The 22,564-nt window shown below is 40.3% G+C and overlaps 1 long non-coding RNA gene across 1 annotated transcript; it reads left to right on the forward strand.

The window, feature by feature from the left end:
- The first annotated feature begins 1,837 nt into the window (after positions 1-1,837).
- Positions 1,838-7,287, forward strand: LOC139799498 (uncharacterized). The gene is made up of 3 exons (XR_011727308.1): positions 1,838-2,011; positions 3,155-3,972; positions 7,086-7,287. It is a non-coding gene; the product is annotated as an uncharacterized lncRNA (long non-coding RNA).
- Positions 7,288-22,564: the final 15,277 nt, after the last annotated feature.

Consider the following 22,564-nt stretch of genomic DNA (forward strand, 5'->3'; position numbering starts at 1 on the left):
GTTACTTCAGCTTTTCATAATACTCTCCAAATGTCGACTCTGGGGGTAAACAATGAAAAAATCATCTCTTGGACTGAATGCTTCAGGATGATTTCTGGAATGGAAGAAATAGTACTTTTTACAGTGCTCTAAATATTGTTTTTTAGTAGCACGTTTTTTAGTAGGCAACATGCTAACTTGGAGAAGAGAGGGATGTATTTACTGAGCATGGATTGGGGGTCAGAATCACCCCAGTGTAAACACTTCAGCTGCTGACCAAAGGTGCTCTTCTTGTGACCTGGTCATCTCATCCTGGATACCAACTTAATTTGTTTTCTAAGACACTGCTCAGCTGTCTGGAAAATAAAACCACTTTGTTTATTACATTTTAAAGAAAATATATAAACTATTCTGTGAGAGTCAGCATATATTTTATTTTAATAAATGGACTCCTGATAATCATCTTAGAGACTGTGGCAGATATACAGATGTACATATCTTAAGCCATCCTCTGAGCCACTTTCTCTTAATATTGGGTAGACTCAAATGCAACAGGAATGCGAATTAGAAAAGCAGTGCTTTTTTGAAGGATGGCAAAATATCCAGAGATCAAAAGTTAAATGTAGAAGCTGCTGTCAGTCCTTCAGCTGTGCTGTGAATTTCAAATTTTGGAGAGAGTGTCTGCAGCAGCAGGGGCAAGCACAGACATTTCTGTGGCTCTTGATAAGAGTTGAACTTGTAGAGGAATTAGCTCAAGGTGAACCTCCGTGTGTCACTGATTCTGTTACCTGCATACGTGGCCCTGAGATTGGTGGGCAAGTGCTAAATACATATGGTTCTGTGTGCAGGCAGCTTTCAACCAGCTGCTGATTCATAACTGAAGGCAATTTAAAAGTGTAGGGGGTTAATTATTTTAAAATTCTCTCTGTTTTAAAGTAATTTTTGCTTTGTAACCACTGGGCCTGATTCTTTCTTGCAGTACAGACAATTTTCTCCACTCCAGCAGCAAAATAAGTGTTCTTCCATGGCAAGGTTTTGCCATTGGTGCTCCAGCTGGAGGCTTGGTATGGACCTGGGGTGCAGAAAATTCAAAGAGCAAAAGGGGTCAGCACATAAAATAACTTTGACTGAATTATCATTTTCTGTCTTCTGTGCAAGAGGAGGCCACAGGAGAGAGTTGCTATACACAAACTCATTGTTTGGCTGATGTGATGCACACCCAGAGCAAAGTTTTTCTTTCAGATGTGATAACCCTGAATCAATGCATACAAGAATGGGCGAGGAAGTTGCTTTCATCCAATATTCCTTTATATAAGATTATTTCTTGAGCTTCAGGGAAAAGAAAAAAAACCTTGAGTTTTCCCTCAGAGGTGATGGAACAGCTGTGGCTGGTGTAAAGGTTGCTTTGCATTTTCTCTGCTTTCTCTCTCCTACCTGGAATTCCAGGGAGAAGAAAGTAAGAAAAAACAGTAACCAGTAGTAAACTGATCTTAAAGATTTTTTTTTTTTCTTTTCCCCACTTGTATGTGATGGTAATCCTAGGCCTCCACTTAGCAAGAAGCTTCCAGTGGGAAATCAAGCTAAACTGAAAAGCATAACAAAGCCCAAGTAATCTCAACTGCAAGAATTCCTCCGGTGTTTTATTCTTTAATGCTTATTAATAGAGACAATACTGGACCCAAAAGGAAGCTAGCAATATCCTGTTTTTCTTTTTTGTTATAGCATGGATTTTTGTTTAGTAAACTCCATGTCAGATCTTCTAATTTAATTATTGAACTCACAATGTGAATAAACGTACAGACATGACTAATAGCATTCTCTTTTAATTTCATTACAGGGTAATAGACATGTGGTTTTTAAAACTGTTTTTTTTTTCCTCTGTTGCAGTGCTTATAATATAAATGAACTCTCACATCCTGCCTTCTTTTTCTCCTTACCTTTGTTTCATTTCTTTTTAGATTTGATTCATAGAAAAATGTGAGTGATTCGTGCCACTGATTTGGGTCATCTGTACGCAATTCAAAAGGAAAAGGTGATTTTTTTTCATAGCCTGCCAAGTAAATGGGAGAGGTGTAGGAAAAAGTGGATTTATGCATAAAACTCCAGATGAAAGAAGGGTCCTCTTTTATCAGCCTAGAAAGAATCCATCTGCAATAATTACCAGTCAGACTATCTGCACACTATGTTACTTTGTGACATCTGAGAACTGCTGCACTTCTTGAACCAATAGCAGCTATATAGCAACCAGCATCAATCCTGAATAAAAAAATTGGCCCAACTGCTGGTGAATGGCACTCAGTAGGTTTCCCATTGAACTGTGCTGCGAAACAATGATGCACATTGGTAAATCACCCTGTGTGCCTTTCAGTTCTTATGCATATCCCATACTGGACAGCTTCCATTCACTCTGGCACCCACTGCAAACAAATGTAACTATGCATCAGAGATGAAAGTGAAAATGCATATGTTAAATCCCAAATGGAAGCAGAAGAGTGTAATATATACATAGTTGCTTAGCAACAAACATGTTTTGGCCACAGGAACAGTGACATCAGTCAGAGGAGAGAGAGGGAAGCTGCTGTGCCCTCCTTGTCTCTCTCCCTGGATGCTTCATAAAGCTCTTGCCTTATTTCTTCCGAAGCAGAAGAGAGCGAGCTATTGTAGATATTTGTTTATGCTATTAATACCACAGACTCTAGGACAACTGGACTTTTCTTGGAGCAGGAAAGCCTGCTTTCATTCTGGATCTCATGTAATGGCTCATGTGCGCCCATGCAGCCAGGTGTTTTGATCCTTGCTTTATGGCTCACTGCAGAGTCCCTCTGAGCTGAAACATTCAGATAGGAGAAATGAATTGCTAAACGTGAAAGTAAGAACTGATGGAAAAAAAAAATGAGTGTCAGTCACTCTGTTTTTGACCCTATCATGCCTTTCACTGCTCCCAGAAGCTTTTTATTCTACTGACATTTTACATTCATCTGTGGGTTGTTTTTTTTTTCTTTTTTTTTCTTCCCCAGGAAAGCAGGCAATGTTTATTTCAGTACATCACACAGTATGATTATTAGAAAGGTATTTATTTATTCCCCCCATTTTAGATGGTCTGAATACCTTTTCTCTCCTTTTTCCCTTCTCTCCCCTTCCTGCACACTCTGGCATGCATACTGTCCCTTCAAAGAAGAGTGGCAGGTCCTGGATCAAGTTCCCAGAACCCTCCATGGAAGTGGCTCCCCTGGACACAAATGTGAGCTCTGTGTGAAGCTGACGTGGAACATCTCATGCTTTCAGCAGGCTGCTTTCTCCACTGGACCACAGCATCTTTCACAGATAGAAGTATTGTTGTAGACCTGCCCTTGAATACTTCATTTCTGAGTGTTTCCTTAAAATTTAAGGTGAAAAAGGTTTTAAGATAATGGTGGATCTTTAGTGGGGGGAAAGAATGTTTCAGGTATGCACTTCACTTTGCAAAGAAGGCTTTCTTGAGAGTGTGAGAGATGTGTAGGAAAGCACGGTATAGTGAAGAACTCAAATGAAATTAAAATCATAGATAAAAGAGGGGTTAAAGGAATATTATGGTAAAATAAGGCCTTTATTTCCATCTATGGAACTATTATGTAGATAGTTTTTACTTGCTCTCGTTTTCTGTGACTTTAGAGACCCTTTTCCATGTACTAGCACATATGAAATTGACAAGGTATAGCCAATAATATATTGCACTTATTATTGGATTAATTCTTGGAAAAAACCCTGTCATTCTGAAAATGTGGAGGAACCTGACTGATAAGGTGTGGCTGTGCTTCTGAGCAGACAGGGTACATGGTTGATCATGGAAGAGTGGATCAAAACAGAAGGGAAGACAGAAAAGTTGTTGATTGAAGGCTTGAAAGCAAGAATAAATGTGATATTGATTCTTTTTAAAGAGAATTTTTTTTCTCATCTTGAAATGCCAAGAAAATGAACCAGGAGCTGCAAGGAAGTAGCTGATGTCATGAACAGGTAGGTGTTGTCTTAATTTTCTCTGTGTGACTTGAAACAATTCTCTTAGCACAGCTTTCATCCTTAATAGGAGTACCATGTAGCCTGATCCTGCAGAAATCAAATTAATATATGGATCTGAAATTCATGACTGGCTCTTCAGGAAGATAGGAGGTGAATATGGGATCTTTATGAAGTTGGCAGATTGACCTGAACTGAAATTTGATTTTTGAAATTTGAAAAACTGAAACTGAAATTTGTTGGTTTGCTATCAACCCAAGAAATCACCCTAATATGCTACTGTGGTTTTCCCCTTGTAAACTACTTTAATTTGTGAAATGAAGGACTAAAACAGATGAAAAGATAATTAAATTAGCAATCAAAATAGATGCTATAGAAGTCTGTTAGATTGACATTATTTTAAATATGAGTAATCAAAAATTTTAATTGTAGTTGTTCTAAGTTAAACAAGATTTTACAATTCATGTTAATTACTAAACTTGAATTTATTTCCCACTGCATATATTTTTATATCTCTATGACTCTGCTCTTTGAACATAAGTCCATTGGTTTGACAAGTGTTGGCTTTCTGAGAAGTTTAATTTGTATTTTCCCAATGGAATTATTGTCTTCTCATATAGCTAACCACACAGATGCACATTTTCTTTTAAAAAAAGATATACCTCAATGTTAAGCAAAGACTATGAATCTCTCCATGCTCTTAGTGGTTGTGTTGTGAAGCTCCAGCCAAATGCAAAGTCTTGCTAAAAATATCCTGAAGGTTATTAATAACTTTGGCTTGTATTTTCATCAGCCATGAGTTTCCCTGAAAGGTGGGCTAGAAATAGAAGAATGTGTTGTTGGAAACCATATGAAGATTCATGTCCCAATATCCATGATAAGTTCACATCCTAAGGAGTGAAGTTGGACTTTGCAACAGTTCAGATTGCATTTAGAAAAAAGTGTGTATTTCCACTGCTGAATGACTTCAAAAACTAGTGAAAGAAATGTCTGTCAAAAATAGCATAGGTACAGTTGATTTTTGATCTCTTAAAGTCTTTTTCAGCCCTCCTTTCTATTATTTTCTCCAAGTGGATTCTGCTGCTTGTATTTTTGTTGGTAAACCCAGCAATCGAAATAATAATGTAGAAGCAGAGAGCTGTAAACACAGAGGATCTGGTACGGTTTCTAGTCATGTCATTTAGCCTCTAGTGGAAAGTGCCAAGATATGTGCTTTGGAAGACTCATCGGGCACATAGCTGCATGTCAGCCTATTTCAATTAGAGTGTTGAAATGGTGGATTACACATCTCTATAAAAATTAAATTGGTCTCATCCCTGAAATTATAAGAGGCCTGAGGATCCAATGGAATAATCAAATCTTGAGCACCTCGATTTCAGGGGCCACTGAAATGCATTGTACCCCTGGCTCTCTGACAGCCCACTGCCACTGCTTGTCCCCTCTGGAGGTCCCTTCTGGAGGTCCCCGCCTACATGGTGTGGGGGCCACAGAGACAGGGACACAATGGTGCAGCACAGTCCCTAACAGAAGGCTGAGATACCTGTGAGCCCCAGGAGCTTTAGTTTTCTGAAGACAATCTTGCTCTTTTAAGTGCCTTTTTGCAGACTATTGAAACATGGAGTTCAGAGGGATTTTCAGTCTTTAATGATACAACTGGCCCCTCCACAATGTCTAGCCTGTCATACTCATCTTCCCCTCTACTCAACCCTGGTGAAGCCACACCTTGAGTATTGTGTCCAGTTCTGGGCCCCTCAGTTCAGGGAGGTGATTGAGGTGCTGGAGCAGGTCCAGAGAAGAGCAAGGAGGCTGTGAAGGGATCCAGCACAAATCCTGTGAGGAAGGGCTGAGGGAGCTGGGGGTGTTCAGTCTGGAGAAGAGGAGACTCAGGGGAGACCTCATCACTCTCTACAACTCCCTGAAAGGAGGTTGGAGCCAGGGGGTGGTCTGTGGTCCCTTCTACCTATTGTGTGCTGTATGTGGGTACTAGCCCTGGGCTCAACTGAGTAGTGATCTTTCTGGTGGGTCCTCAGCACACTCTGAGAGCCACAGAGCTCCTGCAGATGTCCAGAGGGAGGCTGAGCTCAGAGAGATCTTCCCATCCTGTGTTGGGTGGTGAGTAATCCTGAGGGAAAAGCGAATGTGGAACTGAGATCAATCAGAGTTCAGGCAGCTTCCCTGGGGATGGAGGTTGGCCCTCTGTGTGTGAATCAGCTCTGTACATGAATTCAGTGAAATCTGTCTCTCCATCACCCCCTCCAAATCCCGTGCTCCAGGATGCCTCGCTTGTCGGGTGTGGGTGGATCTGGCCTTGAATTTCTTGAGGGCCAAGGCACAGAGTTCTTGACAAATAGTCTCAGGAGATGTTATTTCCATAATTCTTGTCCTCAGGGACTGGAGGAAGGATGGAATAGGAAGATCAGTGAGGCTAGTGATAAAAACAAAACCTCAAACAACCAAAACAACTGCTGTATTTTCTGATGTTGCATGCTTGAGCTCTAAAAGCACTGGTTTCTAGATTTGCATACAAGTCGGTGGCATTACCATATCACTGTATTTTTTGCCTCAGCTTTTAATTCAGTTCATGGTGTGACAGACATTGAAGGATTGTGGGACAACTCCAATAACTCCTATCAGCAGTCCTTAATCTGGGGCTGTGACCTGGTGTGCTGGCTCATCCCCTCCCTCTGTCTGCCCTCCTCCCCATCTCTTGCAGCTGAGTGGACCGTGCCAGCCCTCAGAAAAAGCATTTTTGCACAATGACACAGTGACTGCAATGCATCAGCAAGGGCAGTCACCCCTTGCTGAAGCACCACAATGCTCTTCAGATGTGGCTTTAAATGAAGTGGGAATCAAAAAAGCTCAGTGTCCAGGTTAGCTGCTCTCTGCTTATGCCCATCCTGCATTTCCACCGACAGTCAAGAAATAAAAAGGCAGATGCATTTCAGAAGGTGCATAGGCATTATCTATCAGCAGCATGTCTGAGGTTCTGGGGGGTTTCTGGACCATATTGCTGCTGGAGTCCAGTTTTTAAGAGAGGAGAATGGTGACAAGGCAACGGACTTAATTTTCCTCTGCCTGATATTTTTCTTTGCTTTTCTTTGCTTCTTTTACAGCAGAGGGGAACATCTGACATGGCTGCTTCTGAAACTTGGAGGCCCATCTTCTGGTCTGCATTAAAATAATTTGTACTTTTTAAAATTTCTCAATAAATGAAACCTCTGCATTATTTAAGGTGACATCAATGTGCATGAAATAAAATGAATTTTAAATGGAACTGTTTTGAAATGAAAATGTTCTTTTTCAGACAAGGCCAGAATAAAACGCTTTGAAACATTTCTGCTTTGTTTGGTTTAAAAAGTGCAGTGCTGCTGAAATGGACCCATTCCTTGAGGAGTTTTTTATTTTGAAAGAACAACTTTTTCTACTTGAAAAGCATGGCTCAGCTCCAGTTAGAAGCTGAACAGCCCCGGTGTCTTGTGGTAGGAATTTCTGAGGTGCATAAATCATTTGGGTAGTTATGAACATTTTACCCAGGACCAGCTTTATAATATTTAACATCTTAAATATTGGTTGAACAACGCATATTAAATCCTCTATAGCATATTTTTTTTTCCCGATCAATTCCATATTTATAGTGTTAATCATTTCTCTGCAGTTAATTAAGAGAACTTAGGCTTCCTTAAGTCAATCCTTTAAATAAGCATATCAAACAAGTTCTGGATTACCCAAATCAGACACTGTCACAATAGCTATACAGAGGCCAAAGAGACAGGAGCACAGATCTGGAGAGTATCCACAGGGACTTGACAAACAAAAAAGTAATATTTCAAGCTTGTTTCTCAGAGGAATGGGGGAATAATAGCAACATTATCAAGGAAGTATTTGTGGAGCCCTTAGAGTTTAAAAACCTTTTGCCTCAGCCACACTAATACTATGAAACAAGGATGCTGATTACGTGACCAATTGTTTAGTATGTGTTCCTAAACTGGGTTATAATTACCAAATTAATCTCTCTGAGGTATTAAAAGCCTATTTGCACAATCTTAGTGAAACTAAAAAGGAAGCAAAGCACTTTACCTGTGTTGATACAGAGCCCTGCAAATAGCAACTATTTGTTTTTGTAGCTGTTGTGGCTCTGGGAACAAGTAAATATAAACAGCAGGAAACACAAATACAGAGGCAGTGCAATTGGAGGCTGTCAGGAAGCAGTATGGTGGCTTCAGGAGCTGAATTCGGCTTGAAATAAGCTTTGTCTCAGTATGGCTAAGAGGCTTTGGCACAGTATCAGACCTCTGGGGAAGCCACTCAGCAGGGTGGGGATTACTATAGTTTGTGCTTCCCAATTCACAGCAAACTTGCTTCCCTGTCATACTCCTGCATTAACTCTCTCTGTCCCACCTCGGCGCTTTTTGTTGGGATTTGTTTGCTTTCTAGCAAACAGCCTGACATCTGCTAGTTGGGAGCGGAGGAGAAAAATCCCCAGCACACACGAGTGAGTGACTGCAGAGCTCTTCCCCTCCGTGGCGAGCGGGAGAGGCACAAAGATGGCTAATTTTGCCAGGCTGAGCAATTCTCCTCTGCAATGGATGTGCTGTAGTCGCTTTGACAATGCCATCTAAAATGCAAATGAATTATGCCTGCGAAGGGGAGCTGGCAGCGTTGTGCAGACCTGCTGCTGGCATAAAGTTCCTCCTCATTATGTTTTTTTTTCTCTCTCTGCGAACACATGGACTCCACTCTCTCTTTTGAGGTTTCGCAAGGGTTAATTTTCTCTTAGCTGTGGGAATATTTTTCGTTGGGAGAAACTCCATGGTTATTCCTAACACATGACTATCAAAGAGTCAGATTAGCTGAGGGGGAGGGGAAAGGCTCCTGAGTTTGCACTTCCTGTCTCTTAATAAAGCTGAGATTCCAGAAGTATTTAATATCATTGTGGTTTACATAGGAAATTGTCTCTTAGTAAGTAACTGAATATATGGCTGCTATATTGAATACCATTTGTCCAGGATCGTTTTTCTTTCAGTTATGTTAGATATCAGGAAAATGTTGTAAAAGCAGGATCTTGTTATGGTGCACAGCTAAATGAGCAACTATAAAATACAGTTTTAAAAATTTAAATATCTAAAATGTATTGAGAAATGTGAGGTGCACCAGTACTAAAGAAACAACAGCAATTGTTTTATATGCACTGCTCAGGCAATAAAATGTGGATTCCTTATGTAGGTCCAAATGTAGCAGCTGGATTTGGCTTTATGAACCATGAAAAATAGTTCCCATCTGGAAGTTGATGTTGAATAAAGATGCAACAGTAAGGCTGCATCTTACATATAGCATTTATACATTTCCAACTCAATACAGCACTAGAACTGGAGAGGAAAAAGAGAGAGGGAGGGTGAGGTGGGAATATACAAATCAGAAGCCTCTGGCCAACATTTTTATGTGTATTTGCTAGGTTAGGAGCCTGAGGATTTGGCTTTTTTTTTTTTTTTTTTTTTCTTTTTTTTTTCCCCCAGTAGTATTATCCTGCCAATAGGCAACACTGTGCAAGGGAAGGCATCTGAGTGTCTTCCACCACACTCACTGCTTCAGAGACCATGGTCTTCATCTCTCTGTCAGATAAGTAACCACTATGTTGTGGTATTACCCCCCCCACCAAGGCATCCTTACAGCCCCCCCACTTCAGACAGACATTTAAAAGGGACTTCACAGGGTCTGCAAATCAGGAAGTCCATTTCAAAGTGGCTGCAAGCTGAAGCTGGCCCCTTGCTCTGCACCTGCACCCTGTCACTAGCAATGTTAGCAAGACGCAGATCTCACATTTTCATATACAAATCCCCCAGTCATAAGCTGCCCAGGAGATTCTACTTCCTTTCACACAAAAATACAAAGGTCCAGTTTAGAGAGGTTTTTTTGCAAAATCTGACCCTAGACAAAACTATTAAATCTTAATGGATTTTGTTAAATTCATGATGCCTCAAGGATTTTAAAAACCCAAATTGTAGACAGGCATAGTCCATGCTAAAACCTCACACTCTAAGTAAGACAGTAAAATCTTATTAATAACATAAGGCAAGAAAAGGCCAATGAAGGAATGAAGTTTGAACATTTTATTAGCTCTTTCTTTTTCCTTGAGCAAGAATTATTTCTAATGCATGACGAAGTGTTGGAAGACGTGATGATCCCCTTTGGCTTTTGCCTAGAAGCTGTTGTGAGGTTTCTTTAACTGCGAGACTTTCATGGTGGCCCCAGTCCTGCAGTACATCTGGCTGAAAAGATTTCCTGTACTTTCCTAAAAGGGTGCTGTTATTGTTCCTGCTGCCCTGGCCATTTCCATCAGCCTTTGAAATGAACCCATGTCCCACACCGATGTTGGAAGGCAAATGGTTGAAAGGTGAGGGGGAACTTTAAAATTAAAGTTGAATATTGCAGGTATTCATAGACGTATCAGACCAGGGGAATCTTGAAGTGCCCTTAATCCACATTCACCATGCATTTGAAAAAGCAACACACCCTGATGCTTGCAAACTGTATGCCTTTGACATAGGAAATAGGAACCACATATGTTTAATATATTAACATGTGCAACACTCACTTGGTACATGTGGCCCACTGATGTGATCATAGGCTTTCCTCAAGTTAGCTCTTCAAATCAGGAAGCAGTATCACCCTTTCACCTCCTGATATTCTGAGATCCCACACCTAAACTGCACTCTCCTGCTCATTCTGAGGAGTCCCCTGCTGTGCAGGGCTGGGAAGGTTTGTCCCAGGAAGGTATGTAGTTGTGTTTGAGAGTAATTGTGCCTAAAAAATCTGCCACAGCTCTTTTCTGAGGGGTTTCTGGAGCTGAGCTGAATGTGTTTGACTTTAGCAGTCTGTTTTCCATGGAGGGATCTTGGAATTCCTGGTAGATGCTCCTCAGGCCAGGCCCCAGGTGGATCCTCTGAATTTGTGAGTGAGAGCAAGGAAAGCTTCTCCCCCACTGCTCTGAGAATAAGGGAAAGACACCAAGTTTTCTGCTGCTTGCTTTAAAGCATCCTTAACAGGAGGGCCTGATAACTGCATCAGGTGTGGGGGGTGTGGGCAGGGTGTGGGAGGTAGAAGCAATAACACCCACCTGCAACCTCTGCCTGAAATGAGCACATAGGGCCAGGCTGGAGTGGTGGGGGCAGAAGGCAGCTTGAGAGCTGATCAGGAACTGCAGAGAGGGAACAGGAAGGTGGTAAGTGGAACAGGACAGGAAGGAACAGGACCTGGTGAGTGTTGAGAAGGGGGGCAATGAGGGAGCAGAGGCTCTTTTTCTGTGAGCCTGGGCCATCTACCCTATCCCACGCTTTCCAGACCTCCTCCACTACCCTGCTCTATTGTGATGCATCCATAAGAATGGACTTTTCAGGGTCCAGGAGCCAGTTCCTGTCTCTCCTGACCTACGCAAAGCAGATCCAGACATTACCTGCTTTGTCTATGCCTTGAGCCAGGTCTGGACTCAGTACAAAGACAATAAACATTCATATATTCTTCTGTCCAGCCTCCAAGAAAAAAAAAACCCCAACACCTGGATTAAGGATGTAATGCTGGCTACAGCATATGGAGAGGTGGCTGCCTCTCTCCACTGTATATTTACATTTATTGTATGTTAGCTTTGTAATTAAAATGGCATTAAAAAAATTAAATATCTAGGCTTCCAAGTCCCAGATCTCTTTTTATCCTCAAACTTGCATGGAGAAGAAAGAATTTTGCACAGAGGATATTTCTATTCCCAGCTGCAGAATCTCCTGTCTTTTCATTGTTTAATTCACGTGCATGCAAATGTAGGGCTTGTGCAAGCCTTGGCAGGCAATGCTCTGAAAGTTCTTCCCACTGCTGAACCATTTAAGCATCTCTGTTTCGTGGAGGCTGGTAGTCCCTTCCAAGACTGCTGACTCTAGGCCAGGATTCAGGGCAGACTGCACGGGGCTATTAGACAGCCAGGGTTGTGTGCAGTCAGCCTGGGAGCTGGAGTGCAGAGAGCTACAGCCCTGCCTGTGTCCAGTGGCTTTAATAAAGAATCCCATTTATATTCATTACTGCAACCAAGTCCTGTCTCTAATCTATCGCAAGGGACATTACAGATATATTATTTCTTTGTAGTCCCAAAATACTCAGACGGTTTTTAACCTTATTAAATCTAAGCCCCTCAAATGTGCTTCTGAAGCAAAACTTTTAGCAATATGCTTCCCAAAAAGTGCAAGATTTACAAAGCAGATTTATGGTTATGTTGTGAGTTAGGTAACTTTTCTCTCAACACCGTTTGCCAAAATTAGAGGAAATTCCCTGCTTCAACTGAGCTGGGAGCATTAGGAACATCTACTGTGTTAGTAGACCAAGTCTTTAGTGCTTTAAGCAGCAAGACAGTGAAGTAGTGTTGATCTACCTAGATGATTTTCTAATGATGGGTGCATTTCAGGAAACTATAAAACTTTGTTTTAATTACAGAATGCTTAAAAGTCCTCACAATTTCAGATCTAGTGCATGGGAATAAAATTGGTCATAATTTCTTAGAGACAGTATCTCTATTTTCTAATAGAACCTAAACCCCAATTCTTATAAGAGGTCAAACCACAATTAGGTGTACTTTGGCCCCATGCAGCTCTGCAATTGTTTTTACGTGTGCAGGTACCATCTCGGTATTTACAAGTAAAGGATCAGCCTTGGTGTTTCAGATATATGATGGTACATAGTACAGTACACATGCAAATTTACTTCACATAAAATAAGGCATACAGGTTCAAAAGGTACGAAGTCACATCTCCAAGTCAGATTAAGGTTTTCAGGTCTGAAAATGATGCAAATAATAATTAGGTGAAGAAGACTCAATGTGACGAAAATAATATGCTATTTTTTTTTTTTTCTAAATTGTATGATAACTAAGCAAACTTTGGTTACAGAAAGAAAATACCTCATAAAATGGATTCTGATTTCAGCGTATGGTAAATAGCATGATAATGCGGATGTTTCTTCATTTTTCATCTACATTTTGGGGCCACATGTTTTGAGTCATGTTTTAGAAACATATTCTGAGCTAAGTGTGGGGGGTTTTACTATAATTTCAGATAGGGCCAGCTGGAAACTGGGGAAGGGGGAACTGCCTAAAACCATCTCTATTCTTGCAGTACTTCATTTTGCAGTATGAGGAAAAGCAAAAGTCTGAGACAGTATGGAATTAGAAGCAAATTAATAAGGCAAGAAAAAGAGCCTTAGAAGTACAAGTGTTAATATCTGAGAGACAGTGATTCCTCTTTTCAAATTTTAGCATAAAAGAAGTGGAGCCATCTCCCACCACCTGGGCCTGGGCTAGGACGTGTGTATTCTGGCAATTTGGCTGAATGCACCAGCTGAAAAATGAGCAAATCTACACTGTGAAATCCTGTAGCCAGACACAACAGGAAAGCAAAATTGTCTGTCTCTAGGCAGACTGGTACAAAATATAGTTGAGGGATACATTTTCCCTGGACAGATAAAGCAAAAGTTGGATGAGTGTTTTCACCATCTGCTTGTACAATCATCTTCAAAGTGAGCATGAAACACTTCAAAATAATGTACAAATGTTCCTCTGCAGGCATTTCTACATGTTTTAAGTATACATTCCTAAATAGGTGCATGCTGATTTTGTCTCATGGAACACATCGTGAAATGTTAAGGACAACAAAGTTTTCAGTCTCATCTGTGGTATCCTTCTCAGACCAGTGATTGGCAATGCCAGGGAGAAAGGATTTCCATGAGCCACAGTGATTTGTAAATTGAATCCATTTACAGTATGTTTATTTGTAACTTTTATACTAAATGGAAATTAACTGAAGACAGTATGAACAAACACTCAAATGGATTTCTAATATATATTTATAGAAGTATACTTTATAAAGTATTTACGAAGAATCATTTACAGAAACTGCTGTTAGGTCTGTATTTCTTTGATGGTCTTGTATATTTTTAAAGCATTAAGTGTTAAAGTATCCACTCTCTACATTGTATTCTGCCCTATAAGCTTTTACCTTGGAGATAGACCCATCTGCAATGAGGTCTGTAGTACTTGAGAGAGAATCTTGTTCTAAATATGTACTGCCTCAAAGCAATAGACACCACCCTTGAAGTCTGAGTTTGTTGATACTTTGTCAAATACTTTGAAGAAGGAAGTGTCAGGGCGCATTTGCAAACTTGGCACTTGACAGGAAAGGAATTGTGAAAGCACAGAGCAATGGAATATCAGGGTCTTGATCTGGTTTCAGGTGTTATCTCAAATGTGTGAGGGTTAAAAGAGCTTTATTAGACTTGCATAGTGATTCATCAGAGGAAAACCAAGGACACTGAATCACGTATTACTTGCACAAAATGGGCATATCCAGCTGCCTTCAAGCAAACGTGACCTCTGGTGGGAAAGACGGGGTGGATGTCTCCATCCCCAGATGCAACCTGGAATAGTCCTGGCTCCTTGCTGTCAGGGTGTGTGGTCTCCAGGAACTCCTGGTGACATCTCTGGCCAGAAGCCCCTGGAGGCACCTGCTCCTCTGCAGGGATTCCCTGCAACTCCCTCTCTTCTTTCCTATGTGGAAACTTAGGAAAGGATTGAAATATTTCTAAGGGAATTTGGCCAGGTATTCATGTATCTACATTTTCTGCTCACTCAAGGGGAGCAGTGGTAACCAACGTACTAAAAGTCTTCAAATGCTGACAAATACAATTTAGCTTTGAAGGCTGCCAGCAATTCTTTGGTAGTAAATCCCATTTGCAATCAAAGAGTGAGTCATTAGTCTTGACATTTGAGAAATGGAGATTACTATGAATTTATGAAAAAGGTTCCCTAAAATGTTTCCTTAGCAACTGCTGTTGAGAAGCCTGGGGCATCTCTCAGGTCCCCAGGCTCAGAAAAGCCAGCAGCAGTGGAACAGAATCTTTCCTATCCTCTTGCTGTTTGTAGTACCGAGGGTTCACTGTCCCTTCCCACTCAAGTCTTGTCTAAGCGAGAAAAAATGATGTTTTCTTCAGTTCAGTTATCTTTACTGATCTGGCCTAATGCAGCTGAAAGTGCTACAACAGGCACAGCTTATTACCCAGCACAGGAGGCTAAACAGTAGCTAGACAGGGCTGTGGGCAGTTTGGTCAATTCCAAACATGAACTAAACAGAAGTCATATGGCAGCTTGTTGCCACCATAGTGAGCATAAAGACTTATTGTAAAAGGGTTTTTGTTAAAAAAATATTAGAGAAATCTACTATTTTTCCATTTCTATCTTATTTCTGAAACCCTTTTAAGTCCTCTACTCCACCTTTTCCTCTCAGGAATAAGGGTTAAGCATTTCTTTTTATGTTAAAAATACTGAGTGATGAAGACCTTCCATCTTTAGGAAAACCACAGAATATTGCTCAATCTGCAGTAAAATTAGAGCTGATGACAATGTTGTGTATATTATAACTCAGCCTGTTAAGTTAAGCTCAGTGGTTAATTTGGAGAAAAATAGTTCTCTCTTAGTTTAAGTAAAATTCTTGCCTTGCTGCCACATCAGCAAATAAAGGTAAGAGACCTCAAACTGATTGTGTGTGGGAAATGGGATGTAGGAGCCCGAGTGCTCCTTGGAAAAGCAAGAGGGATGTTGGTTGCAGGCACTGGTGGGTACACAGAGGGAGGAATCTCGAGTGTACTACAACAACTTCTGTTGCTTGCCCTAGTCAGGTAGGAAATGAAACCAGGGAGAAGTCCCAGGAGAAGCTGAATGATTGCAAAGCTATGGAGGTGTATTCTCATCTCATGACTTATGCACAGATCAGAGCAGAAGGTTTCTTCGTGACCTAGAGAACAGGTTTCAGTGAAGAAATGTGCAGCCACCTCCCAAGCATATACTGTATGCTTTCTTTTTGTTGTATTAAAATCATTCCTTTATTAAATGAAATTATGCTTTTATGCTTCCAGCAATCAATATTCTACATGATTTCCTATGGTGGTAACTTCTCATGATTTTAATGTGTATGTGATTTTGTTTTTTTTTTAGGGAAATATATTACTACTGTTGTAGCCCACTATACAAATACAGGCACAAATCATACACAATTCTTAGCAATTCTACAAGACTGCAGAATATTTGCAGAGGACTGTTTCCACTTCTTGACATTTTTACAAAATATGGAGCCTATTTATTTTCCAAATGAAAACAAGCCCTTCTTTCCTTTCTCCTCTGCAAAGTAAGACACTCCCCATCTTTCTATTGCTCCTACACTGTATATCCACTGAGACTGGCCTGACATAATGCAAACTCTTCTGTCTTTTAGAATATCCATCCTAGATAGTCCATGCTCTCCATCTTATGACACTGCAGTCAATCTTGGCTGCCTGGTGAAACACAATGTTGAAACAGTGAAGCCGTCTTGAACTAAAAGAAGCCCCAAAACTGTAAATGGTTTTGTGGATCAAAAATGCCATTTTGCATTACACCTTGAAATGAAATGGAGAACAGAGAAGTGTCTGGGGTCTGGGTGCAACCATGGAAAGGAGGGGTGGTGCTGGGGCAAGAAGTCCCATCCTTGCCCGCCCAGTATTTTGCAGGTCTGTTCAGAGTGTATTGGTTATGATTGGGAGCAGCTGTAAGCTCAGTGCAGTGCTCCCAATATGTTCCAGATGATGAATATGATGCAGACTTACTGGAAGAAAAATATATTTCTGGGGAGAAAAACAATTACTTCTTGAAGCAAGACAATGAAACTGACCCTATGCCATGTAGGCATAAAATAGAACAACTTTCGGGCAGTAACTTTAATTTCAAATAAATCACCCACCTGGAGATCCTTTAGCAGAGTGAGCTTGGATGTATCAGACCCCAGATATTTTTGGACTTACATAAAGTTGAAAAATTATGCATTTCACCCTCAAGTTCTCCTCAAGGGGACAAATACTTTGTGTTGTCATAGCTTCCAAATTACATGATTAACAGAAAGGTGCCTTTGCCACTCCAAAAAACACATGGGCGATGTCATTCTAGTTCTTAAAAAAGAGTTACAAACAGCACTCCACAAAGTGGGTTTCATTGGCTGACTCTTCAGAGGCAACTTGAAGGAAATTTGCAAAAACATGTCAAAAGTTAAGTGGTGAAAATCAGCTTAAATGCCTAATTTTAATTTTGTTTGTGCTCTTTGTTGTTTCATTGTGGGGAGAGGGAAGAAGCTGTCCTTTTTTCCCTGCCCTTTCATTCTGCTGGGGAGAAAATAGATGTTGGTGAAAAGAAGAGAGCTCTGGCAGGGACTGGGAAGAGGTTGTTTATTCTGTTTTGTTTTCCTTAGAAAGGGGCAACTCTTCTAAAACTGGTGATGATCCAGTTAAAGAGGGACTTGGGGGGGAAAGAGAAAAGAAAACTAATAATCAGCCTCTAAATGACAAGTTTCCCCTTGAACAAAAGAGCAACAGGAGGCAGTGCAAGCAGGGGGTCAGTGCCCAGGGGTAACATCACCAACAACAATGGCTGGAGAATGTCTGTAGCTCTTGTCACTTCAGAAGCTACTGCCCCAGAGCCGCCTTCACAGCCCGGCTGAAAGGATCAAACCTGACCCAATACTGGGACATGTGTGATGCCACTTCTGCAGTCCTCCGAAGAGGATACAATGGCTGTAGGTAAAGCAAACAAGAAGAGGACTGACAGAGAATCCAGACCTGAATCTGAATGACAGGTGTGAAAGAATAATCCTACCTGATTCCCTGATTTGGCAGATCCCTGCTTATTGAAGTGACTAAAACTGGGATTGAAAGTGACTTTAATTAAGATGGAGACTGCTTGGTAATGTCTATGCTTCTCTTGTGTTGGGTTAACCCCATGCTGGGACACACCACCCATGCCAGATAAACTGAAGCGAGATGATTTTAAACTGTTACAAGTGTTTGCACAGAAGTTCATTCTGGTTTAGACTAAATTGGTTTTAATTTAAATTAATGTAACTTCTGTTAGAGGAGGCCTATGGCTTGCCATTTTGCAGCTATGGTGAATTTATAACATATGTGCTCCAAATGGACTATCATGCAAATTCCCTTGGCATTTACTCCAAGTCCAGTTCCAGCTGTCAGTGGAGATGGAAGAACAGAATGGACTGCTCACATGGCCTCCCATGTAATGCAGATTGGATCTATTGTCAGTCAGATGGACTGGTGGTGTGGGAGCAGTGTGAAGCCAGTTCTTTCACTACATGGTGTGTAAAGAAATGAGGCAAACAAAAGCTGGGTTTAAATTAGGGAATATTTGCCAAATTTCATTCTCTGAAGCAGAGAAATAAAGCATTTAATGCATCTGGCAATGTTTATTCTGTGCACAATGTTCTAGCTGATCATAAAAGAAAAGCTACATGTGAACATTATCTAGAAACTTCATCATATTCAGAGGAGAGAGCATGATTCTGCCACAGTCTGCAAAAATACTTGACTGAGAGAGTGGATGCAGTTTGGCAAGGAAACAAGATGACATGAGAAAAAGAAAAAAAAAAGTTATTTTTCATTAGGTAGGAATTACTAATTACAAACACAGCAAATTCTTATCTGCCACAGAGGCTGCATTTTGAAAATCCTTGGTGTCCTCAACATTCTGCTCAATAGCTTCACACTTTGACTTTTTGCTATGTATTCATTAAGAACTGACTGTTTGGAAAATTCATGTGCTGGTTGTACAGTAACTGCATGTGCGTGAAAATAAAAGGATTTCTTGCCTGTGCACAGTGGGTATCTACACCAATAGGTGGGTCTCATGACATGCGTCCTACCCCTTTGAAGATTTGACCTTAAATTCTGCTGCTGAAGTTCAATTTGTATTTTCCAAGGTTTTCCACCTTATCTTCTCAGAAGTTTGTGCTTGAATCATCCATTACCGAGGCAGAAATGGTAGATAATGTTAAAAATAATCCAAATAAATAGTACTAGATAATTTTTGAATTAAAAATTACTGAAACAGCAAGTATTAGCTAATGTGAATGAAAACATCATTGTGCAATCCAAGAAGAATGTCAAGAATAACAACTTTGTAACTGGATTTGGAAAAATAAACAATGCTTTTCTTTTTACATAATGAATGTGGTGTGGGTAGTGAAAAATCAAAATTTAAAAGTTCTGTAACGTGTTTTTATTTCTACTGGTTCAAAACAGCATTTGCTTATTGAAACTAAACGGAATCCAATTCAGGTTCTGTCTTTTCAGAGACCAGTCTGGTACAAGGTAATGCATTAATGGCTACCCTATTGATATTGTAATTTTTCTAGTATACATAGAAATTCTCATATTGCAAGTTGTTGAGGCCCTTGATATTTCACAAATTGGGGATCATGAAGAATGTTTTCTATGTCAGAGCTATACTAATTGTGACTGTGTTGATGACATCCACCATTCTACTTAAATTGGAAATCACTGCTTACTAAAGAAGTTGGACTCTGAGCTTAAGTCCTTGGTGACTGATTTGATTAGTCCATTTGAGTGAGAATAGGGCAACACAGGGGCTATGTTAATGGAACTTAAACAATAGGCCATCACTAATCAGAGACCTCAAGGTTGAAGTGAGGTTAATTGTTATGCGGGTGGTATTTGAAAAGAAGTGTTGACTGGTGTAATGCACTATGGGATTGTAGTAGTTGAACATGCAGCCCTAAGGCCAGAGGTTTTGTTTAGTTCCCAATGAAATTTAAAGCTACATTATGTACATCTCTAAACAACAGCCTATATGCTACTGCCTTTTGATACATCACAAGAGCAACTAGTAATTGATAACAGAAATGAGCCCCCAGGCATGACATTCAGATCCAAATCTAGTACTGGATATAAATCCTTTCTAAAGTTGGTGAGGTGGGAATTGATTGAGTTTTAAGTCATTCATGAAATGCATATCTGAGATTCAAATGGCTGTCTCCGCCCTAAAAAATTTAGGGAATTCCAAATTTGGAGTTTTAGTTTAGTTCTAGAGTGCACATTTGGTGGAAACAGATGAGTTGACAACTAAAATGTCTTAATGAAAAAACATTTTGGCATAATTATGGAGAACTGTTTTTCATATTGCTACGCAGTCATGGATTTGTTTCTCAACATGAGTGCCATGAGTTTTAGCTAGATTTCTGAGGAAATGCAGCTTGTATGAAAATACTGGTTATTGTCTTCATGCAGAAACTGTGAACCTGTATGGAGAAGTTTCAAACTTTCTATGAACTTTGTGAAAAGAGCCTCAAAGAATACAGAGATTCTTAGTGATCCAACTGAAAGGGAAGCTGCAGACTTGGCAGACATTATGTGTAATAAATACATTACGTGCAGTAGAAACAGATCTTGTAAACAGGACCAATACGTGCTTAGGCTTCTCATAACTCCATTTCATGTGGTTCACAGCATTTATGTTTAATTAAATAGAGTTTGGACCTCTGGGTTGAATGCCTCCACTGCACATGTGATGCAAAACATTCTGAAAAGAATGTATTTGCTGTACACTGGAAGATTGGCTGATGGTGCAGCCCTCCTTCTGGTTGTGACTCAAGTACCTCTTTGGTGCTGGAGCAGGACTTTAGGTGTAGTTTCCTCCACAGGAATCTGTTTGCAGACACAGACTAGTGGATGAAGCTCCTCTGGTGTGAATGTTTTCAAAGAGAGAAGAGGAAGAAACCCAACCAAACAGAGGGGTTGAGGGAACAACTCCAAAATCACCCAGGAATTAGTATGACTATTGTTTCTTCCAAAATGTGGAAACGAATGAAAAATAAAAAGGGACAAGAGGTGGTATACGTGGGAACAAAGGACTTTCTAACACCTTCCTTCCTTTTTATCAATCAGCCATTTTTTTTCTGAATCTGCTGCACAAATACAATCAGGAAGCCAAATTTTCCATTTGTGTGCATGTACAGGAGGAGGGTTGGGAAGAATATGCTAGCACTCATGAAAATCTAGCATGAGCATGGGAAGCATAAGGATGTTTTAACACAATCACATATGGAATTTACGAGACCCTAAGTCATGAATAAGCGCCTTATTCACAGGAAGCCAATATTTTGATGTATTCCCATGGCAGAAGCAAAATGATGGGCAAGAAATGGATAGACACATAATACACACTCCAGTTGGCCTTTGCAGTCAGTGCCTCCCCTAAAAAGAATCTTTTCTCTGTTTTCATTTCTTTTATCTAAATAATCAGTCCTCTGAATGTCAGCAAAGTCTTTGCAATGTGGTCAGAAATGTTACTGGGTGCTGCAGATAGAGCAGCTGGGGGCCTTACAAAAAACCAGCAATTCAAAGTATTTTAGCATAGTATCCTACGCACCAAATGACTACTTAAATGAAAGTTTAATTGCAGCCTCTAGGGAAGGATAGAAGAAGGGTCAAACTGTTAGACACATGTGCTTTGTTCTTTGTAACAAAGGCCTTCAAGTGTAAGTAAATGAGCTCTGAAAAATAAAATGAAATTACGTTTTGATGTTTTGAATATGTACTATATGATAGTAGGGGGACACAACAGGAAGCTAAGAGCAAGTTAAACAAAGCATTTTGTTATCTATTGCACCATATTTATTTCCTTTAAAAATCACAGCAGTGTGTAAACTACCTGCCTGTATTATACTCTGGGCAAAGTCAGGGTTAACCCGGTAGGATTTTTTTTGCTTGCCTGTTTATTACTGCAGCTATTGCAGTGCTTCCAAAAATTAACTTGCTTTGGGCAGTGTGTGTAAGCTCCACACTTCCACCAGGATAGAAAGTGCTCTGAGCTGAATGTTCACAAAAGGGACCAGCAGTTAATGGGTGGTTGCCAACAGTGGTTATCTCACTGAGCATTCAGGCCAGCCAAGGGTGTCCTACTGAAGAAATGTCCCAACAAAGTAAAATGAGTGAATTCTCAAGTTTTGAAAAAGGGAGATTCTTATTGTCTCTTGGCATTTTCTGGGAAAAAAAAAAAAAAAGGAGAGCAGAATTTCTGCTCCATCAGGTGGGTGGTAAGAAAAATAGGGGGGAAATACCTGTGACAGAACAGGTGCCTTGTTCTTACTGACATTAAATCTTTCAGGTCCACCTGTTGCTCTGAAAACAACCCTTCCTTTCCATCCACAGAACCTCAGGATGAGTCTGTTGTTTTCTTTCTCTCTGTTGTGTTAATTGACAGCTGTGTATTATTGTAAATATAATTAGTGTTGGTGTTTCTTCCACACCTTCCCACTCTGCCCATGGGTCACTGAGCTGATTTACAAGCTGTGGGGTAATTCAGGAGGACTGAGGTGAGTTTGGTTATCCAATCAATAATTACAAAGATGCCAGTTAGGGTTTGTTACATCTGTTTGGAAAGTATTCTGAGCTCTAGTCCCTCTATTTATGCAATCCAGTTCCTTTGGTCCAAAAGACATATGAATACAAGTGTTTTCTATGGCAACTAATGAAATAAATAGACTTTTCCTGGAACTCAGAACTTTCTCAACCCTGTAACATATAATAGCCCCAATGCCATAGCTTGAATTCAGAAGTCCCCCTGTAAATTCTGATGGCTACCTTCCACAGGGCTCCCTTTTAAGTGCAAAATGTGGGCTTTATGTTTGTCTCAGGACTTTTGCTGTTGTTCCTCTGTCAATGAGTGAGGTAC

The sequence above is a fragment of the Heliangelus exortis genome, chromosome 9, assembly GCF_036169615.1.
Source record: "Heliangelus exortis chromosome 9, bHelExo1.hap1, whole genome shotgun sequence".
NCBI classification, from domain to species: domain Eukaryota; kingdom Metazoa; phylum Chordata; class Aves; order Apodiformes; family Trochilidae; genus Heliangelus; species Heliangelus exortis.